The sequence below is a fragment of the Mycteria americana genome, chromosome 7, assembly GCF_035582795.1.
Source record: "Mycteria americana isolate JAX WOST 10 ecotype Jacksonville Zoo and Gardens chromosome 7, USCA_MyAme_1.0, whole genome shotgun sequence".
NCBI lineage: Eukaryota > Metazoa > Chordata > Aves > Ciconiiformes > Ciconiidae > Mycteria > Mycteria americana.
Window position 1 is genome coordinate 23,035,604 of NC_134371.1, and position 13,838 is coordinate 23,049,441.

At 43.2% G+C, this 13,838-nt stretch overlaps 1 protein-coding gene across 3 annotated transcripts in view; it reads left to right on the forward strand.

Moving 5' to 3' along the window:
- Positions 1-11,722: 11,722 nt before the first annotated feature.
- The window catches only part of SPSB4 (splA/ryanodine receptor domain and SOCS box containing 4), a 94,757-nt gene continuing 92,641 nt past the window's right edge, over positions 11,723-13,838 (forward strand). Inside the window, exon 1 of one of the 3 annotated variants that reach the window (XM_075507388.1) lies at positions 11,723-12,251. The gene's annotated coding sequence lies outside the window, so the exon portion shown is untranslated. The remainder of the gene's footprint in view (positions 12,252-13,838) is intronic. The other 2 variants (XM_075507389.1, XM_075507386.1) reach the window with 2 other exon arrangements.

Below are 13,838 nucleotides of genomic sequence, written 5' to 3' on the forward strand. Positions count from 1 at the left end.
TCACTTCAGCATCCCACTGCAAAATATTTGAGGGAGAGAGGCCCTAGTTCCTGAATTGTTTCTGGAGGGAAGGATTGAGTATCCCACCCCTGTTCTGTTATATCAGGTTTTAATAGGGAACACTGAAGTTCTAAAAGTAACAGACCACAGAGAAATCTACCTCCACACCCTCCACCATTGCCTCCTGTGTGACTGCGTGCTCAAGCTTTGCTTTGCTTTCCTCCTGCATAGCTTAGGGAAAGGGTATCCATGTAAGATCATTCCCCGTCTAGGAATAGGTGGGTGGTAAATGCGGTTTCATGCTCCTCTGACCTGCCTCACTGGGCACTCTCGAGTACCAGCCACCCAACAAGGTACTTGTAATTAAGATGACTGGGTTGGTTTTCCTTTCTGCCTTGCTTTCTCTGGGCCGGTGGAACGGAGGAGCTGCACTGACTTACTAAAGCCCACTGGAGGTTAGCGTCTCATTGGAAGCAAGTGTCCAGTTGTGCCTGCTCCTGCTGGAGGCACCTGGATGTTCCAGGGAGCTCATGCCCAGCCAGTACCAAAAATATTGAGGATGTGCTGCTAGAACAATCCCTCAAACTGTCTCTGATGTCTAATGTTATGCTGCTGAACGTGATTATTTCAAGTCATATTGAAACACGAGCTGATTGTGTGATAAAGTACCTATGTAGGAGACCTCTGAGCATCATCTGAAATTTAGAAGTCACAGAAATTCTCTAATCATGTGTTTTGGGATTGGACTGATTGCTGCAGGATATGAGAGGGAACAAAATTCATTTGAACCCACCTTCCAGAGGGTTTAATGCTAAAGTTTAGTTTCCTAACCCGTGATTGAAATAGTTGTCTTTAATGCTTTCTTCATGTGAAAAATCTATGGCAAAAGTAGGTAAGTATATGATCTCCAGTAACATCTGGGATATATAATTTTGATTTGGCTCATGCTGATGGTGTTCTATCTGCTGTGTGAAAACAAGGAGAGGTGACAAGATGACAATCTTTTCCTTCCCTTTTTCTGAACAAAGAGGAGAGTTTTTCCATATGTGTTTCATACAAAACGTTTTGGGTGCCGTGCCTTTTCTCATCAAATATTCAGTCCTGCTTTTTTTGTACACCTGAAATAGACTGCATCTTTTGCTTGTAAGGCATGCAACTGACTGTACAGAAGGAGTAAGAAAATGTCTTTCTGGCAAAATGTCCTAGAAATTGGGCTTAAAACAGCGAAGTGCAGTTTTATATGTCTGTATAGATATATTTAGGTATCATCAGTGATGTATATGTGTGCTTTGAAAGATCTGCTCTTTTGTTTTTCAAGTATACGATATGGTGGTTAGCTAATGTAAGAGACGAACGTGGCCTCACTGGCTGAGATGGGTATGTTGGACAATGGCAGGACAGGGCAGAGCCAGGTAAGTCAGCACCCTCTGTGGCACTGAATTGTTACTCGCTCTGTTTAGATCAAAAGTCAGCAAATGAATGTTTGGGACTTTATTAGCATTTTTGGTGCTGAGTTTTTTTCCAGCTGGTACTTCATAGCCTTCTAATAAAACAGAAAGGGAGCCTGTAAGTAGTATCAATTATCCCCAAATATGTTGAAGAGTGAGTGAGTTTGCTTTTTTGGAAGGTGATTCTGATGAGTTTTAGTATTCTGCGTGTCTTCAAGACAGGTTTTATTGTTCTGGCAAACTACCAGCATGTCTGATTGCTTGAATATGCTATTATTATCAGTTAACTTTCTGAACCAGACAGTGAACAACATAAGATTGCTGTTACATTTTCTTTTTCTTTCTTGGCCAAATTGTTCATCTGTCATATGACAGAATTGGGAAGAAGTTACTGTTCAAACATATCCATTTTTCTTGACAGAACAATCTGCAAGTGTAGGTATTAAATGTTCCATCTCATAACATGTAAATGTTCCATCTCATAACATGTATATAGAATACATAAGATATTTTATAATATATTTTGGAGTATACCCTGAGGATATAGTTTATTAACAGAGCTAAACAATGACTAATTTGTTTCCATTCAAGATGTCTTTTGATAGGTTTCTGACTAAAAGAAAGAAAAAAAAAGTAGCTTTCTCTAAAAAAGTGAAAAGAGATGAAATGCATGCAATTCCGCATTATGAAATGCATAATACTGGGCAATTATTATTTTAGATACAAACCAGTTTATCTTTCAAAGGAAAGGAGTTCTTGGCATATCCAATTTCACGTCCTGGCTGCGCTTCCTGGTGTCACCGAGCGAGGTGCATGACAGCACTTCTTCCAAGCAAGCAGTTCTCCTGTTAAAATGTTGGATCATGGCATCCAGGAAGAAATCAATTAGAGGTGAATAGCTTATAAATAGGAATGCTGTGTTGCAGACAATGTGTTGATCCAATTAACTGTGGGGAAAAAAATAAAAGAAGAAAATTAGAGTTTATGAAGTCCTTGTTTAACTTCCAGCCCAGAAACATGTTAATTTTTCCTCTCTCGCTCTCCACACTTTGTACTAAATGTCCTTTCCTCACAGTGAATTCAATAAAACTCAGGCTGTTAACTAGCTTGTAGGATGGTGTTTGTAGTATGTCGGAGTCTGTCTCAAGCAAAATGCAGGCTAAAATTTGGAAAGCAGACTCACCTTAGAGATGAAATATACAGTAGCGTTAACTCCGAAGAAAAATAGGTTGATATAATGGAAATTCTGCGTAGCTCTTAGCTACATCAATATGAACGGGCCCATTTGATTTATTACTTCATGTATAACTCCAAAGGTGGAAAAACAAAGCACATCTCCAACTGCACACACCCTTCATTTTCATTTTTGAGGTCTGAAGCTCTGCTGTGATAGAGATGCAAAAGAAATCCTGGGTCTCAAGATTTAGGGGCTTTTACACCAAAATTGCAGATAACAAAGGGGACTCTATATTAGTCATGAATAGCTTTTCCTTCTTTCCCTAAATAAATTAACATAATCTTGTTTGATTTCTTTTTTACCTCTTTAAACTTGCATTGTGTCTTCTGTGTGCTGATATGGCAGTGATACATTTCTGTATTTGTTCATCTCGATCTCATTCAAAATTCACAGGCTTCCTGAATATTAGCTCTCCTCGCTTTACCCCTCATCCTTATTCTTCTGTGACCTGCTATACTTGTTGGAGCAGCTGTTACTATGATACTACCTTTTCCCCCATCTGGAAGGCAGATGGGCTAATCCACAAAGAGCCACTATTTGTTATGGATCAATTTTCAGAGAGTCTAAAGTGAACAACTGACAACCTTCCCAAAGATGCTGAACATGTCCACGCCTGGGCAATGTTCCACAAAACAAGAAAAGTCTTTCAAGACTTTTATATATTCCTCTCTATATATAGGAATAGGAAGAAAGACAGACCATGGTAATTTTTTTAAAATTAGGAGATTGTTTTGCACACCCCCTTATGCAAGTGCCTCTGCATTTTTTTTATTTCATTATATTTTTTAAGAGAGAAAATATTACAAAAGGAAAAAGGAAGGACTTATTCTCCTCTCCTAGACAACAGCAACTGCAATAGTTTAAGTATTTTACAAATTCAGCAAGGATTGTGTCATATCGGAAGACTAATGCTCGTTTGTATTGACCTATGATCTCTTAGATTTTTCAGTTTTCCTGCTGGGATCCTGCTCTTTATTTAAATATTTGAGCTTTGTTGCCTGGAAACTCACTATATCCTTGCTGTTTAAATACAATGTTAAACTATATATCTTCTGTTTTCGGAAATTTTGGAGAAGTACAAGATGGGCTAGAAATACACTTAGTCTGTTAGAGTTTGTTTAGTTAACAGTGGGATGTATGCCACTATATCTGACATCACATAAACTGCATATACATTACCATAAGAAAAAGCTTTGTTGGAGGGCAACTTGTTACTTTATGAATCCTATTTTTAAATCAATCATATCAGATTGAAAAGTGAGTGAGTAGTGGTTTTCAGGTATATTTTTTGGGTGAGTTAAATGATAAGATTGTTTTCTTTGTCTCCTCAGACCTTGAGTTTCTGTTCTAAAAGACAGTGAGATGCATTCCCCTTGACAATTATGCCAGACCAGTATCTCTACTGCAGTCAACGTTGTTTTTCTTCACAGAGATTGTACCTCTCTTGTGAGCCCTGTGCATCGTCCCAGGTAGGGTAGGTAATACTTCAGAGAAGATATTAACAGAGAGTCTGCATATACTGTAAGTTGCTGGAAAGTGGCCCTGTAGGTGTGACAGTCCCATAAAGAAAATGATACTTTTTCACTTCACAACATAGGATGTCACAAGAGTTGCAACACACTTTCATTGAGGAGTGGAACTGCTTTCTTGTATAAGCTGGCTCATACATATTGTGTGCTTTTTACCTTTGTTCACCATCTGTCCTTGCTGGAGCTGACGTCTGCCATCTGAGGGCTGCCTCCCTGATGCTTAATTCTTTGATTAGATGCTTATGGCACCCTCAAAAAAACCCCAGAAAACCAACGACAATTGTGTGTCTTTGTATGGTACACGCTTCCATATCCCCATGGCGCTTTTGTGCGTACACCCTTACGAACAGCCTTTTGTGCATCCAGACCCCAGATGGTTGCCTGCAGTCACAGCCTTTAGTAGAAGAATCATATTCAAATTGTCTAATGGATAATAAACTGTACTGACTTTTGCTTTTGATGTGAATGGATGTTTTCAAGTTGAAGAAACAAAAGATCTCCTGGGGAAAATTGCCGAAGATATGTATCATTGTAAATCTTGAAGAGGGGGGACAAGCTGAATAAATTACAACTACTTACTGGGTTTGCTGAAGAAGCAAGCACTGCAGAAGCTGAAGATTAAACCCCAGAAAATACAGTAGAATTAGTGGAATAGCTCTTAAATCCTGTTGTCTAGATTATTGCAGCTAAGCAACTAACACAGACTTTTTTTGTATGTTCTGAATTCACACAGGCCATATTTGATACCTGGAATACTTAGCAGTTTAATTTTACTGAAACAAAATGCTTTCAAGAAGAAGACTTTACAGTTGCTAGAGTATTCCCAGAAATTTGCAATGGCAATAACTGAAAACCTTTGAGGCTCTCTCCCCTCCCCTCTGCCCTTTAAATCAGGGAACAGAAAGCTGTGACACATCCTGAGAGTATCAGATTGAGTTTCCTGGAGTTTCAGATGTTGGTAATCAGTCTGAGCAAAAAAAGAGTCCACATGGATATTAATCAGGCTTAAGTGGTATCTTTCAATAAGTATTTCAGGGCTAGGAAAACAAAGTTGTGGGGGTTTTTTGTTTGTGTGTTTGTTTAACATGATGAAAAATGTATTAATGTAAATTGGTTTTTTAGCTCTCTGAGGCATGTTGCTGAAACATATTTTTCTAACAACTAAATAGGTTTTTTTTATCTTTTTAGGAGTAGTAATTAGCACCAGACTTTTTTTAACATAGAAGGTAAGATTATGAAACAGTAAAACTCTTAGATATATATAATATTCCTGGAATATTTATATATATGTATATATATATAAACCTATAAAACAAAGGTGAATGTCTGGAATATGCTGGGTAACAGCAGTAGTGTATTTTTATAGGGAGGATGTGAATAAATCCATCTTTGATACAGTTTCCACAAGTTTTGGAAAATGCAGGATTTTTCTTCCAGAAGCAAGGCAGAATGCAGGGTAAATGCTGCCTTTTCAAAGAGAAGGAACTTTTTTGGACCTACCTCTTCATTTGCCTGATAGTTACATTCTGAAATCTCGTGGAAATTGTCCCACCAAGTAGTTTAGGAAGGCAGTTTTGAAACAAAAACCAGTCTGTTTCAGTTAAAAAATTTCTGGGCACTGTGTACGAGAGATATGTATTACTTATTTCCAGAAATACATTGTGGGGAAATCTGGGTGACATCTACCCACAGTAGCTCCTCATGACAGGATTTGAAAGAACAGCTAATGTGCTATGGTGTTGCACACTCAAGTTGCCTGTGATCCAAAGTACGTGTCTTGTGGCTTTCCACAACTAATTATTTTGGGACGTCGTATTCACATTAAAAGAAAAAGATAGGAGAGAAGGATCGTTGCGGTCACTTCTTGCTAACTATAAAGTCAAAACTTTTCCCATGGGAGGCCTTAAAGACCTATTATCTCACTTGACTGGCTCAATGGACATGTACCAATATTATCAGAAGCATCAATAATATCTAATCTGAGTTTCCTTCACTTGTGTAGTAGCTGATGTAACAGAATGAATACACAGTGACCTAATGATCTAGGGGGTTGGATCAGTCATGATTCAGTCTAAATCAAGCTAAGATGATATTGATGCATTGAGGAGACTTAAATGAGCTAATGAGGATCCACTTACACCCCAAACTCAAAAGTGTCACTGTCCTTTTGCAAAACAAGTACATTATGTACTGCAGTGTCAGCAGTCTTGTATACGTACTTGGTTTGAGGTGTTCCTGTGACAGCCATGGTCCCAGAATCTATATCCATCTCTTCCTACTGAAAATTTTGTTTGATTTCTCTCCTGAAATGGACCTTCCTATAGTTGCATTTGATTGCTATAATGTACTCCGGGAAGTGCTATGTAGTAATACCACTTGAAAATTAAAGCTAGTGCAAAATATGATTACGTGCATTATTGGATTTCAAAGCAGAGACCACAATGCCAGAGTCTTGTGATGTGAACTAGCTGCCAGTCAGGTTCTGATGGGGTTTGTGGCATTGTAATGACTTGAAAGGGTCTGATGTACTTTCAAAGCAAATTTTAAGAAAATGCCTCTTTGTACTGGACTGCAGCAGCCAGTGGAGGTATGGGCTCTCTGGGCTTCCCAAACAGGAACTACCTCCTCAGAGATCAGTCTCAGACAGAGGTTTCTGTGTTGGAATTTAACCACTGGAATTTGCCCTTTAGGTTGTGCAGAACCCAAAATAAGTAAGTAGAACGAGTTTTGGATTGTTTTCAGTACTGTAATTACTATTGCCATTGTTTATCAATTGATTCTGTTGCATCCTCTGAGATGTCCCTACCTTGTTTACTGCTGGCACAGGCCAAGTAGTCATTACCGTGTTTAAGAAAAAACGTTTCCCTAAAAACCTTGGACTGTCTTGTTGATGTGTTGGTGGAAACTTATGACTGTCTATGTCCAACTAAATTTTGCATGAAGGAAAGACTTGAATACCAACTCCACAGAGCAATCAGTTACTTCAGACAGTCCTTGAGACCATGAGCTCTGATGAAGATAATACACGAGCAAAATGAATACAGACTTGAGTGGCTTTCTTCTTACCTGAGGGTATTGTGTGTGTATAGTCTGAATATTTTTTTCCCTTATCTGATGTGTTTGGGGAAGAGACTTGACTGTGTTATAGGATATGAAGTATATAGTAAGCTTTGGAAATACATCTGAGAGCGTGGGTACCTGTGCTTTGGGATAGGCGGACTTTTGACATTTTAAAATAAGCTACTTCTGCAATGTTAAGTATTTCTGAATGCCATCCTTATTTCTCAAATGGGGCATGCAGAACTTTCCTCCTCTGTTTAGAATCTTTGAACTAATGAAACATTTATGCAAATACTGATTTCCTAATCTCTGTGGGTTTTCCTCGTTGTGGTTGTAGGGGGATGTACTCTAAGACAGTAAATTCTAACTTCTGCTCAATGGCCTGTGGGAGCAGATCTCAGTCTCAGTAGCAATTTGTCAATTCATTAAGAGATGCGTGTATCCTAGCTTCCTGGCTAATAGTTTTGGCAGACTCCAAGTAGCGGTGGTAAAGTCTGAATTCAGTGTTACAAGTACATGGCCGGGTCAGAATGCAAACACCCATGTAGAAAAGCTCTGTCACCAGATAGTGCTTTGAATGGTTAGAGGAAGGTGTATGCTTCTGTGTTTCTCTGGATCCTTTGATACAGATGTCCAGCATTCATGGAAGCTGAGCTTAGGGACTGGACTACTCTTCAGATTTAAACGTCTTGTGTGGGAATTTTGTGAACTTTAGACAACCATAGTTAAGGTCATGTCTTTTCATGTGGCTATCTAAAATGCGTGAAAACAAAGATTTTCATCATAATTCTCAGCTTTGGTTCCTCTATAAGAATGAGGATTGTAGTATTGCTGTACCTAAGAGAGCTGTTAGAAATAATATGGGTTGCTTAAGCACCTTAAATGGAAAATATGACGCAATGAAACGTAGTTCTTTACAATCCATAAATCTCAGTTGTGTATTTGTGCTGTCTTGCGGACTTCAAGGTGGGATTTGTCCATACTGGCCATTCAGCTGATAACCTTTTGTTTGTGGCCTCGCTCAACTTTCCTCTCTGCCCTTATCTGGAGCTCGCCCAAAACTCGGACCTGCATTCAGGCCTGCATCCAAACAGGAAGAATTCCAGGGACGTAGACACACGGGATATAGAAGCAGTGCCTAAATGGTCTTTTGTTGCGAGCTCCTTCTGCCTGTGCTGTGAGGCAGCTCTGACTGGAAAGCTGGGTGGCTGCAGGGCAGGCAGCCTGGACTGTCAGCAGAGCAGCTCAGCCTGGTACTAAAAACCAGAGTAGATGTTGACACCCCGAGTATAGTAATGCCCAGAAACCAAGTGGATAAAATAATTGATTTGTTATTTAGATGGATTGTAGGGTCAGGGCTCAGTACTTATTGCATGTGTGCAGGAAATGTTTCCTAATTACTTTTGAGCAGAGTTGAGGGTGGATGAAGGTTCGTCATGTGGTAAGCATGGAATTTACCTTGAAGGTGTGTATGGGAAGAACAAATTTGGGCAGTTAATTCTTTTCGGTCTGTTTGCCAAGGTCAGATGCCAAGATACAACTTCAAACTATGATTCTCGTGTGATACAAGTAGAAAGCAGATTATTGCCTTCTCTCTCTTGATCTAAATCAACTTTCTTTTTCCTCATCTTCTTTTCTGAACTGCACTTGCTCTTTCACAGGCAGCAGCAGGCGGTTTTTACTCTCAAACTGTCTGCCCAGCAATTCCAAGCAGATAGGAGCGGCATAAGATTTCTCACCTGCCCCTCACCACCTAACGGTGGTGTTTCCCAGTCATGTAGAGAAATGTGTATTATTCTTAAGATTTCCTTTCTGACAGTGATTTTTATTTTGTGAGGTAAATCAAACCAGTGGAAGACTTGGGGAATCTGAGTATGCACAATGCTTATGATACAGCCTGGGTTCTGCCCTTCATGGTGTGCAGCTCCAGGAACTGTACCAAATGGTTCATTTTGTTGATTTTGTGTCACAGAGCTTATCCTGAAAGGTTCGTAATGTTATACAAACGTGCGCCTCTCCCTCACCTCCCCAGGTATTGTATGAGATCAGCTCAAAAGAACCGGCTGTATCTATACCATGCTTAAAGTCTGTTTTAAAATCGTGTTAATATTTTAAAATGTGATTGTCTCCTATTCTTTTAATGAGCCCTGTGGAGATGTGTATATATATTCTCATCTATATACAAATAGCATGTTCTAGCCATCATTAATCAAAATGACACTTTCTACACCCTCAAGTGTTTTCACATTTGCACATGAAGTGTGTTCCCAAAACTCTGTGCTGCCTGACTGATCTCTTCATTGTTCAATTTTCAGACCTACATGTCTAAAGCTGGCTGAAAAGATACAAAAGTTGACTTCTAATGTAATTTCTTTAATCTTCTTTTGTAGAATTAGTATTACAAACCATGTAGAAAGTCTTTCCAAGTTCGCTTTTTGCATCAAGCTTGGCACAGGCACGAAGGACCACATCCCATCTTACACTGGAAAACATACTGCTTACTGCCAAAAAAAGCGTTAGGAGACACTGCTGCTTTGGGAAAGTGTGTAAGAGAAATAAGTCTGTCAAAAACTGAGGAAAAGAAAGCAAAACATCCTTCAAGGCACAGGCTTGCCCCTTACTCTGTTCAAACATTGCCTGTTCTAGGGCTTCTCTCCCAAATGAGTGTTGTGGAACAGATATTAGCCAGTGCTCACATGCACGAGGAGGATTTAAATTCAGTAACTTGTCTGCTAGTAAAGAGCACAGACGACTACTCATTTCAAGACTTCCACGTGTGGATATATAAACCAGACAAAGACCGCCTGAGGGAATGGGAAGCAGTAGAAAGCCTTTTCTAGGCTTAAAGAACTGTGGGGCATATAGAAAACTCCCACTCATCCTTTGTTTTCGATTTACTGTACTTCTACCAGTTATCCCAAAGGCTGGGGGCGTAGGTGCTTATGCAGGGCCTGGAGAGGAACTTGAGTTTAGTGCTCTTTTCCAAAATATTTCGGTAGGCTTCTGGAGTGTCTGACCCCTGGAGGCACCTCTAGGTCCCCACAGAAGGGGTGCTGCCATTATCTGACACTTTTGCTGCCCACAGGGCCGGTTTTACTGCAGCTTGTACTGAGGATTTCTTGACTGAAAACTCTCAAAGAATTTGCAGAATTTCCTCTCCATTTTTTTATGGTCTAAGCGTGGGTATTTCTCGTGTTAGCTCAGTTCTTTGCTAAAAGCCTGTCTGAAGATTTTCATAGAAGAAATAAAAACAATGTAGAAATAAATATCACCATGAAACAGCAGGGGGACAAATCTTGCCATGTCCATCCCCAGAAGTATAAAGCACAGGTACAATGGCAGAATCTGAGGAAAAATACTTCCTAATGTAAGTTCTTTACCTTTGTAAGTTTTTATTCTCATCCTGCAAGAGGCAGTTATTTTACGTCACCTTTAGGGGCTGCTCTAAAGTCTCTCAGAGAGCTTAATCGAGTTTTGGGGTGAGAAGTGCATAGACAGTGCGAGGAGAAGCAGCATCTGACACCTTGTCTTGAGCTCTGACCCAAGCGCTGTGTCTGTGAGGGGGAAAACACAACATCTGTGTAAACCTATGCTGGTGCTCGGGGGGGGGGGGGGGGGCGGATTTGGAGCTAGAGATTATTAGGATCAAAACCCACTGATTTCCAGGTTGGTATTTACCAGTATTAATGGGTAGTAACGAAAGTGCTTGCCTTTTGACTGTTTGGTCAAAAGACTGACTGTTAACTGCACTGGTTTGACAGAACTTGCCTCGCCTGTAGCCGTGTAGACGACTTGAAGCTTACCTAGAAGTGTGTGTTTGGGTTTGGCATCCAAAAGCGTACTCAGAGCTTCACCCGCATGTATATGGCCTAGAGAGATCAAATAATGCAAACCACCCCCCCACCCCCCCCAAGAATATCCATGCTTTGTTTATACTAAGCCCGTGCACAATCTCTGCCCTGTCCCCAGTTCCGGCTCTCCCTTGCAGACCGTGAGGTGCCGACAGGAACCCCCTAGCAGGATTTTTGGCATTTTCTTCTGCTTCCTCTTCAGAGAGGCAAGCTGTAAGGCAGACACCGGCCTTGGCTTTTCCCGGAGGTGCCAAGTAGCCTCCCGGGCCGCGCCGCGCGGCGCAGCGCGCCTCGCCCGGTCCCTCTCGCCCGAAGGGCTTCGGCGGCGGCGGGGGAGGAGGAGGGCGGCGGCGCGGGCTGTCTCTTCGGGAAAGTTTGCAGGTGCCCGAGGGCGAGTTTCACGGGCGGGCGGCGGGGTCTGGCGGGGCGGCCCGGCCGCGCTGCGGGGAGCGGACGGGCGCTGCCCGGCTCGGGGGGCGGCGGCTCGCTCGCCGCTCTGCGCCCGCGGGGCCGGGGCGGGCCGGGGCGGGGGGAAGGGGCGTCGCCATCTGTTGTTAATTCCCCGGTCATTGGATTAGTAGCCCGCGGTGATGAGATCAGCGGGATCGGCTTTCGCGAGGGGGCACGGCGCTCGCCGCGCTCCCCAGCTGCGCCGGCTCTCGCATGAGGCGGCGGCGGGCGGCCCAGGGGGAGGTAGCGCGCACAAAGCCCGGTAGCCGCCGCAGGCCGCCTCCCGCCTCCCCGCCGCCCCCGGGCACCGGGCGGGGCTCCCGGGCGGCCCGGCCCAGCCGAGCGCAGCCGAGCAGAGCGGGGCTGCGCCGCCCCGAGCCCCGGAGCCGCCCGCAGCCCCCCGGGCGCGGCGCCCGCCTCGGTGCCGGGTCGCGGCGCCTCCCGGCTCCCCCCCGCCTCCCCGGGGCAGCGGCTGGCCCTGGCGCGGCGGCAGTCGCTGGAAGTCGGCGGCTGGGATCGGTCTCCCTCCCGGGGAGAGCACCGTGAGAAGGGGATACTCCTGCAAGTCACAGCGGCCGGGGTTTTTGAGTTTGTTTACTTGTGCTTCGCCTCTCTCCCTCCGGATTCTTTCTGCTCGCATAGCGGATCGATAGAGGTGCTCCGGCGGTTTTTTATGGTAAGTTTGCGATGGGTGGGTTCTGCTGTTCGTGGGAATTCTGTGTTTTGTTGCACAGTATGTAGGGAGGAGGTGGGTTTTTTTTGAACAGTGCTGTTTCTTAAGCTGGTGTTTAAAGAAACACACTTCTGAAACGTTTTCTGGTTTATAATGAAATGTTTTACAAAAGAAATTAGTTTCCTGAGATATAAAATAGAATTATTTCTAGATGTTAGATAGCTAAAGATTTACATTTCCTATAAACTGAGTTTTTTGACTTTGCGCTGGTGAAAGCAAAAGCCCTTGCCTAACGATTGCCACAAGCTAATATTTTACGGTGGTTACTTGGTGCTTTTTCCGGCAGTAAAAGCCAGACCTCAGTTCAACTGTTTAGGCAGATCTGAAATACTAAACTATCCTCTCAGCGAGAGTAAGAGGCAAGCTGAACCTTTGTCAAGTCAAGCCCGAATTTGTATGCGAGACTTGGGTTTCAACAAAGGAAGGTATTGACTGAATTTGCCCTCACGTTACTTCCGAAAACTCCCAGCCAGGCAGTTGGGTTTGCTGTCGTTGGTAGGTAGCTGTTCGGCAGAAGGACCGAGGGCTGGGGAGCTGAACGCTGCCCTCGCAGTCCCATTCATTCCTGAAGAGAGGGCTTCGGTGTAAGGGCAGCCGAGGAAGTTGATGTGGCAGCGTCCGTGCTGGCAGCAAATCATTTTTATTTCTTTTGTGTTTAGGTCCCGGAGCGTAGACTGCTACCGGGGGGAAAGCGTCCTATATAGAGAGCTGGCCAGCTACTACTTCAGTCGCTGGTTTGATGTTGGCTACAGCCCTTCGGTGCTTAGGTCGTAGCTGATATTTTCGCAGCGCTCTGTTTGCCTTCGGTGACAGAAGCAATCCCTGATAAGATATCTCCACGTTGTGAAAGAGCTTATCCTCTGGGGAAAAACCAGCCCCAAAGAGTTACTCTTGATGCTTGTGGCTGAAACTTGCCTGGCTTGCACAGCCTATCTCAAAGGATGCTGCATTTTTAATGTTGTTTCTGTAACTAAAACAGCCCTTCAGGGACATGAATATCAAATTGCCGTTAGGTTATTTGGTGCTGCTGACAGAGTAATGCCAGATACTGTACGTTCTCTTAACAACAAGCGGAAGTTTTATAACTGGCCTTGGTAATGGAAGTCTGGTTTTCTTGGTAGCTAATATGTCTCCGTGTCTTGCTGCTGACTCTGGATGTCCTTGGATGACCATCCTGTGCCTCAGTGTCCCTGCCAGGGCTTGAAGGGAGGCCCGGTACTTCCCTGCGTCACAAGGATGATAAAACTTCACAGCTCCCTGCCTTGCTGAGGCCCTCACGTGGGTGTTGCTCTGGAAGTACATACTGGCACTGTTAGGCTTGTGCTCACACCCCTACATCCTACCAGTGTGCTCACTGGACTTCTGTTTGTCTTTGCAAATGTCACTTCAGCCAGCTTTGAAACACCAGGCTTCCTGTTCGACAGGCTTTGGGGCTTGGGAGTGACAAAGCAGTGCCACCTTTTGCAAGGAGCTTTTCAGAGTTGTGAGATTTTTGGTTTTTCGCGTAGAAGCGCAACCCTCCCCTGTTGA